The sequence below is a fragment of the Odocoileus virginianus genome, chromosome 3 (genome assembly GCF_023699985.2).
Source record: "Odocoileus virginianus isolate 20LAN1187 ecotype Illinois chromosome 3, Ovbor_1.2, whole genome shotgun sequence".
NCBI classification, from domain to species: domain Eukaryota; kingdom Metazoa; phylum Chordata; class Mammalia; order Artiodactyla; family Cervidae; genus Odocoileus; species Odocoileus virginianus.
In genome coordinates this window covers 41,455,111-41,463,492 of record NC_069676.1, presented here as the reverse complement: position 1 = coordinate 41,463,492, position 8,382 = coordinate 41,455,111, and the positions used below count along the sequence as shown (strand labels likewise).

Below are 8,382 nucleotides of genomic sequence, written 5' to 3'. Positions count from 1 at the left end.
TGCATACACCACAAAGGCCTTTCATGGATATGCATGTACCCTTCCTTAGCTTAAAACTTCCCCAATTTTGCTTTTCAGGGAGATACTTTTGGAAAATATTCCCAGTGTTCTCCTTTCTAACTGCATGTAATAAATCCTTTTTTCCACCCCATCTTTGGCTTGGTTGTGTTTTTTAGCTCAACATCCACCAAAAGTAGACCCCAGTTTTCAGTTAACAAGCCTCCCCTAGGGTGAAGTGCCTAAACTACCTAAAAGATCACTATGTCTGGGTTGTGGCCTCTCTGTCTTTTATCTTGTGGGAGGCCTCGACAGCCTTTAGCTAAACTGGCAGAAACACATCCCTGATCTGTCTCAAACTTCATACCTACCTGCCTCATTTGCCTTGGCACAGCTTTTAGTTTAAAATACCATTAGTACTATCAATCCTTTTAACAATTTGTCCTTCTCAAAATAAAGTATAGCTAACATCCGTCACCCAGAGTACTCATCCTGCTAAAAATAGTTTCCCTGATCATCAAACTTATAGCTCAAGAGGCTATTCTGGGATATTTAAATAAATGAAGTCAGAAGAAAAGTTACTCAAGAATTTCAAAGAATAAAGGGACAAGTTTCCAAGAATCAATTGTAAAGCAATAAAGTTGCCAGAATATTTAATGTTAAAGATACCATGGGTGTAGCACAAGTTCTTTTCATTTAGCAGAGCATTTTGAGTATTTTAGAAGGAGCCTGTTAAATTCCTTTCTCTGACACAGTAATTGAATATAGACTTCCCTGGTGGTCCAGTGGTTAAGAATCTGTCTGCCATTGCAGGGGACATAGGTTCGATCCCTGGTCCAGGAAGATTCCGCATGCCATCAGGCAACCAAGTCTGTGGGCCCAAGAGCCCATGCTCCACAAGAGAAGCCACTACAATGAGAAGCCCATGCACTGCAACTAGAGAGTAGTTCCTACTTGCCACAACTAGAGAAAGTCTACACACAGTAATGAAGACTCAGTGCAGCCATAAATAAATATTTTTTTAATTGTTTTAAATAAATATATTTTGTTCTAAGCAGTTAAGTGTTTGTTTATTTTAAATATACAGTGTTCATAGCCTGCTCACTGTAAGACAAAAATCAGTTGGAAATTCATAATCTTCCCTACCAGGTGTCCAATGGTGTCCTCCATTCTGGAGTGGCTTCTGGAATTATCTGTTCACAAGTAAGCTACAATCTCAGATAATGGTGTTTTCTGATTTCCCTGGTATCACAGTGAGTAGACCAGGTCCCTTCATCAAACTGATGTCGAGCAGGGCCCAGAGGGACTCCTGGGCATGAAGGCCTTTTTGTCCCCCATTTCTTGTCAGCAAGACTCCACCCTCGGTGACCTTCTCTGAGTTCCAAAGGGCAGAACACTTGCTGATTAAAGGAGAAGCAGAAGCAAAACCACGTGAGGCAAAACTAAAGGGACCAGAGAGACTCATCAAGATTAGGAGATGAGACTACCTGAGACCTCCCCTCCCCTCATGTTTTCAGCCACCCCATCCTTTTGAAACTCTGCATAAGAAAGGATGAAAAACTGTTACTGCCTTGATACTTATCGAATACCCCATCTAACTACATACATAAAACCTCTCCTCCAACCTACCAGGGAGTGAAGGCGGGGGCATGGGGGATGTGTGTGTTTTGGGGGTGCAGTTCTTAAGACACTAGCCTACTGTGTTTTCTCTTGCCTGGCAAAGTAATAAAGCCACTCTCTCTTTCTCCTCCATTACTCTGTCTCCATATTTCTGTTTGGCATTGGTGCACAGACAGCCAAGATTTTGGCAACAGAACCAGTGCTCCTTTCTTGAACTCTAAAATTCTAACAACTCAGGAATAATGGTAATTACTCCATCTCCAGCACCTACAGTATGTGCCACACTGTGCTGAGTGATTTGGATATCATAATCTATTTAATCGTCACAGCAAACCCATTAAGTGTTAGTCGCTCAGTCATGCCCGACTCTTTGCGACCCCATGGACTGCAGTCCACCAGGCTCCTCTGTCCATGAGATTTTTCCAGGCAAGGATACTGGAGTAAGTTGCCATTTCCTTCTCCAGGGGATCTTCCCAACCCAAGGATCAAACCCAGGTCTCCTGCACTGCAGACAGATTCTTTACCGACTGAGCTACAAGGGAAGCCCATAGGTGTTATTTTCCACTTTTAAAGATGAAAAAACAGACCTATGGGATTTAAGAGCTTGGTCAAGGTCACATAACTTTTAAAATTCCAATTTCAAAGTGGCCTCCTACAACTACACCACTGCTTTCTTTAAGCTCATGTTCTTTGTAAAGCCTCATTAGAGTAAAAATGTTAGTCGCTCAGTTGTGTCCAACTCTTTGGAACTGCATGGACTGTAGTTCACCAGGCTCATCTGTCCATGGAATTCTCCAGGCAAAAATACTGGAATGGGTTGCTATGTCCTTCTCCAGGGGATCTTCCCAACGTAGGGATCAAACCCACATCTCCTGTATTGCAGGCAGATTCTTTACCATCTGAGCCACCAGGAAGCATTAGAGTAAATATGCAAAACAAAAGAATTGTTGTTGTTCAGTCACTAAATTGTATAGAACTCTTTTCTCGACCCCATGGACTGCAGGACTCCAGGCTACAAAAGATTAAGAGAAATTAATTCATCTAGAGTCATTCACTATAAACCTTTTGGAAGACTCCTTATTTTCAGTGTTTGTTGTTTTTTTTTTTTTTTTATGTATAGATGGTGGTTGAATTTGGCTGTGCCTTTTTAAGTATCTTGATATTTAATTTTTTTAATATTGGGCTTCACTGGTGGCTCAGCTGGTAAAGAATCCACTGCAGTGCGGGAGATCTGGGTTCGATCCCTGGTTTGGGAAGAGCCCCTGGTGAAGGAAATGGCTGCCCACTCCAATATTCTTGCCTGGAGAATTCCATGGATAGAGGAGCCTGGTGGGCTACGGTTCATGGGGTCACGAAGAGTCAGACATGACTAAGAGACTTTCACTCACTCACTTTTTAATATTTGGTTAAACCAGCCTTTCCCAAACTGTGTTCCATGAGATTTGAGGTTAATAATGTCATTTTAAAAGGCTCTGACAAAGCCTAAAATAACCTATTTAAACATTGTTTAATTTTAAGTACAAATGGAAATATAACAAGTATAAGTATAAAGAGTAGTATAGCACAATTTTCCTGAAGGAGGAAATGGCAACCCACTCCAGTATTCATGCCTGGGAAATCCCACGGACAGAGGAGCCTGGTGGGCTACAGTCCATGAGGTTGCAAAGAGTTGGACACAACTGAGCGTCTCAGCACATAGCACAATTTAGTCTTTCGCTTTTTTTTTTCCCCTCGAGCATTTTTCTAATTGTAACACTCTTCTGATACAGAAACTACCATTCCAGTTCACTTCTAACTCCAAATTGGCTGAAATCCTAGTGTCCTTCCTCACTCTATCATACTGTCTGCTTACATAGTAGCACTATGCTCTCACTCTGAGGTCCTTCCCCAAAGTCTCACTCTTTTCCCTTATTTGGGCTGATTACTCTTATGCATACGTCCTGCAGTATCATCAATCCCCACTCTTTCCCTCTTTATAATCTTAAAATGCTGGATACACTTGCACAGATTTCTCCAGGCCACCAAGCTGATACCATCAGTAAATTTTAACCCCTTCAGCTAGTTCCCTTGGTCACTGATAATTCTCCTGACCTGACTCACAATCTCCTTGCCTAAAAAACTCCACCCTCTCCTCAACCATCTCCAGACTCAGCTGCCTTCCACCTCTAGCAGCTGACATTCCAACTCCACCCCCAAAGTCCAGCCTGTTGGTCTGGTCCACTTAGGACAGAAACATGACTCTGACCTGCTCAGTCCAGTTTTGCTCTGGCTTGTCCTGTTCCTGAGTACAGAGGGACACCCCCACCCCCACCCATCCACCCCGCTCCCCACCCCTGCAGGGAGCTATCCTGCCACAGGAGCAGCTGGCATCTCTCGTCTACAAGTTGCAAAACTCTTTTTTACCATTTTTTGTTTAAAGTGTCAAATTCATCAGGACTCAGTGTATCCTGTGCTGGTTTCCCTTCAGCTAAATACAGCTCCTTTGTCTCAGGACAGAATGCTCTTTGCTTCTTGCTTTAAGACTCAAGGACAATGATTTTAAAAGGAACTGTGCCCCACAATAATGATTTGCTTTTCAGGTTTCCTGATTGGAGAGGAATCTGGAGTGTGAATATTTGTAATTTGATAAAGAATCAGTGTTATTATGAACAATTTTATGTGGCATTCTGCCCAGGCATGGCTTCACAACTAAAGGACGACTATTTATTTTCTTGTGGACATGAAGCAAATGTTCAAATACAGTGTGAGTTCAAATTCTAAATATATCACAGACGATTACAGTTTGACACTTGAACACTAGCAGTGCAAACACTAACTCAGAGGAGAGTGACTAACAAGTTTTCCTGGCACTGGCACAGGAATCCATCCCCAAGGCCAAAGGCAGCAGCAATAGCAACAGCAGGCTGAAACAAGAGAGGGGATGGCTTGAGCTCACTGAAAGCATCAGAGTTTCTCTTTCAGGCAAGACAAAGACAAGTGTGAAAAAAGGGTAACCAGAAGAAGCTTCCACTATGGGGGTACTATGAAACAAAACCATGATAAAAATTTTATGTATTCTTGAAATGCTTTGAAAGAATTGGATACTTGCAAAGAGTAAAAATGTGCATAGTAAGTCATTCTTCAGAGCTGGATGACGGGCTCTTTAGGAATACTATTTAGTCTATTAAATATGGTTATATTGTGTGCCATTTCCACTGAAGGCAAAAGTTTACTTTTGAAAAAAAGCAATGACCTTAAAGATCTCAACCTAATATCCTTACTTGGTTCAGTGGTCTGTGACAATGAGCAGAGCTTGGGATATCTTATTTTTATTCCAATAATATTAGCACTTGAAAGAAGTCAGGAAGGAGTAGCATACTTGTCTTTAGCATATCATCTTACCCCTAAATGAGATGAGACCCAGGGCCCCAAGAAGCCCCTACCATGCTAAAAGTTCTCTTCCAATCATTTAGAATGTCAGTGGAGTGACATTTACTTCTCTAAAAGTAAAATCCTCTTCCACACCAGAGAGGACACAGTGGCAATCTGGCATCTCCATGTAAATGAACAGAAAGTAAAATCACATGATGGAGTGGAAGTTCATGAATGAGCTCCCCACCCCACCCCCCTTCCTCAATCACACACACATACCACTCAGGCTTTATTTTCAGATTCCTTACGTGAGTGCCTTTCTCTAGACTCTTCAATGGAATTTCCTAAAGCACTGCAATATTTGAGAGTTGCTGGTACTTGTGAATCAAGGCTGGGCACTTGCCCTGCCTGCCTGTCTCTCTTGACTAAAGGCGCGGTTGCCGGTAGCAGAGCCATCATGTCACAACTGCAAGAGGGAACACGGTATAATGAAGCAGTAATCATTACAACTGTGATCCTGTATTAAAAAGACATGGACAAGCAGAAGTAGAATTCTAGAAACAAACCCTAGTATGAGAATTCAGTATAGGATACATGGCATTTCATGATAGTGAGGGAGGGATGGTGTTGGGACATTAGCTAACCTTTTGGGAAGACAATTTTAGATCGCTACCTCAAACCTTATGCAAGAATATATTCCTGATAAATCAAATACTTAAAGGTTTACAAATTAAGTTTCAAACATAAAAACATATAATTACCAGAAAATAAATGTGAAAATTTACATATATATATTTACACAAACACACACACATGGGGAACTTTTGTAAGCAAAACAACAAAAGGCAAAAACAATAAAGCAAAGATAGAAAAATGAAGGCAAAAAAGACCATAAACAGGACTTCCCTGGTGGTACATGGATAAGAATCTGCCTGCCAATGCAGGCGACATGGGATTCTATCCTTGGTCCAGGAAGATTCCACATGCTGAGAAGCAACAAAGCCCAGGTGCCACAACTACTGAGACTGCTCTAGAGCCTTCTCGAGCCACAACTACTGTAGCCCCCGTGGTACCTAGAATAAGAAAATTCATTAAAAAAAAAAATTCATAGAACATAGAATAGAGGTTACCATGGACTGTGGGAAAGTGTGAATCAATTACTTTTTAATGGATACCTAGTTTCTATTTGGTTTGATAAAAAAGTTCCAGAATGATTAGTGGTTATGGTTGCCCAACATTGTGAATATACTTAATGCCATTCACTTATACACTTAAAAATGATTAAAATGATGAATTTTATGTTTTGTATACTTTCCCACATAAAATACTTATTCTTTGACAATAATTTAGGAAGAAATATCCTTAATATATTGTGACATCAAATAATCTTGATATATACATGCTTGTCATAAGTTAATAAAAAAAAATGGACCAAAGATTAGAAGACAAAGCTCACTAAAGAATAAGTACAGTGAATAAAGAAGTTGTGGTACATATAATACACAATGGAATATTACTCAGCTATAAAAAAAGAACACATTTGAGTCAGTTCTAAAGAGGTAGATGAACCTAGAAACTATTATACAGAGTGAAGTAACTCAGAAAGAGAAAGACAAATATCACATATTAACACATATATTTGGAATCTAAAGACAGTAGTGGAGGGAGAGGGTAGGATGACTTGAGAGAATAGTACTGAGACATATATAGTGCCATATGTAAAATAGATAGCCAGTGGGAATTTGCAGTATGATGCAAGGAACCAAAAGCTGGTGCTCTGTGACAACCCACACCAGTATTCTTGCCTGGAGAATTCCATGGACAGAGAAGCCTAGAGGGCTACAGTCCATGTGGTCATAAAGAATCAGACACGACTGAACGACTAACACTTTCACGCTTTCAGGGTATGCTAAGTGGTGTTGTTTGGTAGGTTAGTTGTATTAAATGCATTTTTTTTTTAACTAAAGAACATTTATTTGTTTTTCACCAAGACTTTATCTTGAGGACGTAACTAAACTGCGCCTCCACTCCCCACCCCAATTTGAAGGAAGATTAGTACAGTGGATGTTATAAAGCAGGTATGAACAGTTTGAGGGACTGGAACCAACGTTAACTGACAAAAACCAACTTCCATCTAAATCATCATAAAAATGTTTAAGTAAAAAAAAAGGGGGGGAGGAGGGCAAAGGGTTTTCAGATTGGACAAGATCATCACATTTTATCTAATACATTCAATTCTGGCTACGGTATACCAAAATGGAAACAGGATAACTATAATACAAAACTTCCACTACAGCACACTGCACAAATCTGTGTTCCAAGCCCACCCCTGTTCCCCTAATGCTTCCAAGCTCAACTATTTCCCAGCCTGTTGGGCCTGTCGAGGAAGGAGCAAGTAGATCTTCTCTTTAATCCAATCTTTGTTATAAGGCTGGTATGTCTGGGTATCAGCTCGGTAAACAAGGCAGCTGAGGTCTGCCAGGTCATCAATAAAATCAAACAACTGACTGATATCATATGTGATAGAGGGGCTGTTGGGATTCATTCTCTTCAGATGTTCTTCATACATTTTACAAACACCTTCCATACACTCATTCACAGATTCATAGTCAGCGTAAGTTCTGCCTTCTGGCCTCTTGGTAGGCTGTACCAGCAAGATGGTGTGAGACATCGCGCCAAATCTCCCACTGCAGCCGATGCCGACTCCGCCGCCGCACACGAGCTTAAATGCATTTTTGACTTATGATATTTTCAACTTATGATGGGTTTATCGAGACATAACCCCATCATGGGCCAAGGAAGATCACAATCCAGTTGTTCCAGCACCATTTGTTGTAAGGACTCCTTTTCTCATTGAATTGCTTTGATCCGTTGTCTACCTCGTAGGACGGATGTGACACATAAAAAAGATGGTTACTATAAAATGTACATTGTCTGACACATAACAATTGCTCAAGAAAATTAGAGATGGTTGTCGCTGTGCCTGAGATTTTGTCCAGTTGTCCCAGAGTTGGTGATTAGGGCCCACAGGTGAGAACAAAAAAGTATGAACTAACCTACTCCGTTAAGAAAATTGCTAGTAATTGGAGCCAGGCACCTCCCCAAGAGAGTAGACAGAAAACAGCCTAGACATTTGCAGCCTCCTCCTCACTCCAGTTCTCCGGGCCTCTGTAAAGTGAGAAGGAGTGAAGGGCACACAGTGACTTACTTTCTGGGCAATGCAGAATTACTTCATGATGAGGAAAGACTTTCTCCTCCCAGTAGAAGAGGGACAGAAGGTGCTGTCTCTCCAGGGAAAATGAGTGAGAAGGGCTACCCAGGTAAAGACTGGAGGGTGGTCCGTGAGGAGGAAAGACCTCCAGTCTATGCCTTAGTTGGCCATTTGCTGAGGCAGCATGTTAGCCAATTTTCCCC

The 8,382-nt window shown here is 41.2% G+C and overlaps 1 pseudogene; it reads right to left on the bottom strand.

The window, feature by feature from the left end:
• Positions 1-6,939: 6,939 nt before the first annotated feature.
• LOC139032398 (enhancer of rudimentary homolog pseudogene) lies at positions 6,940-7,672 on the bottom strand (annotated as a pseudogene).
• Positions 7,673-8,382: the final 710 nt, after the last annotated feature.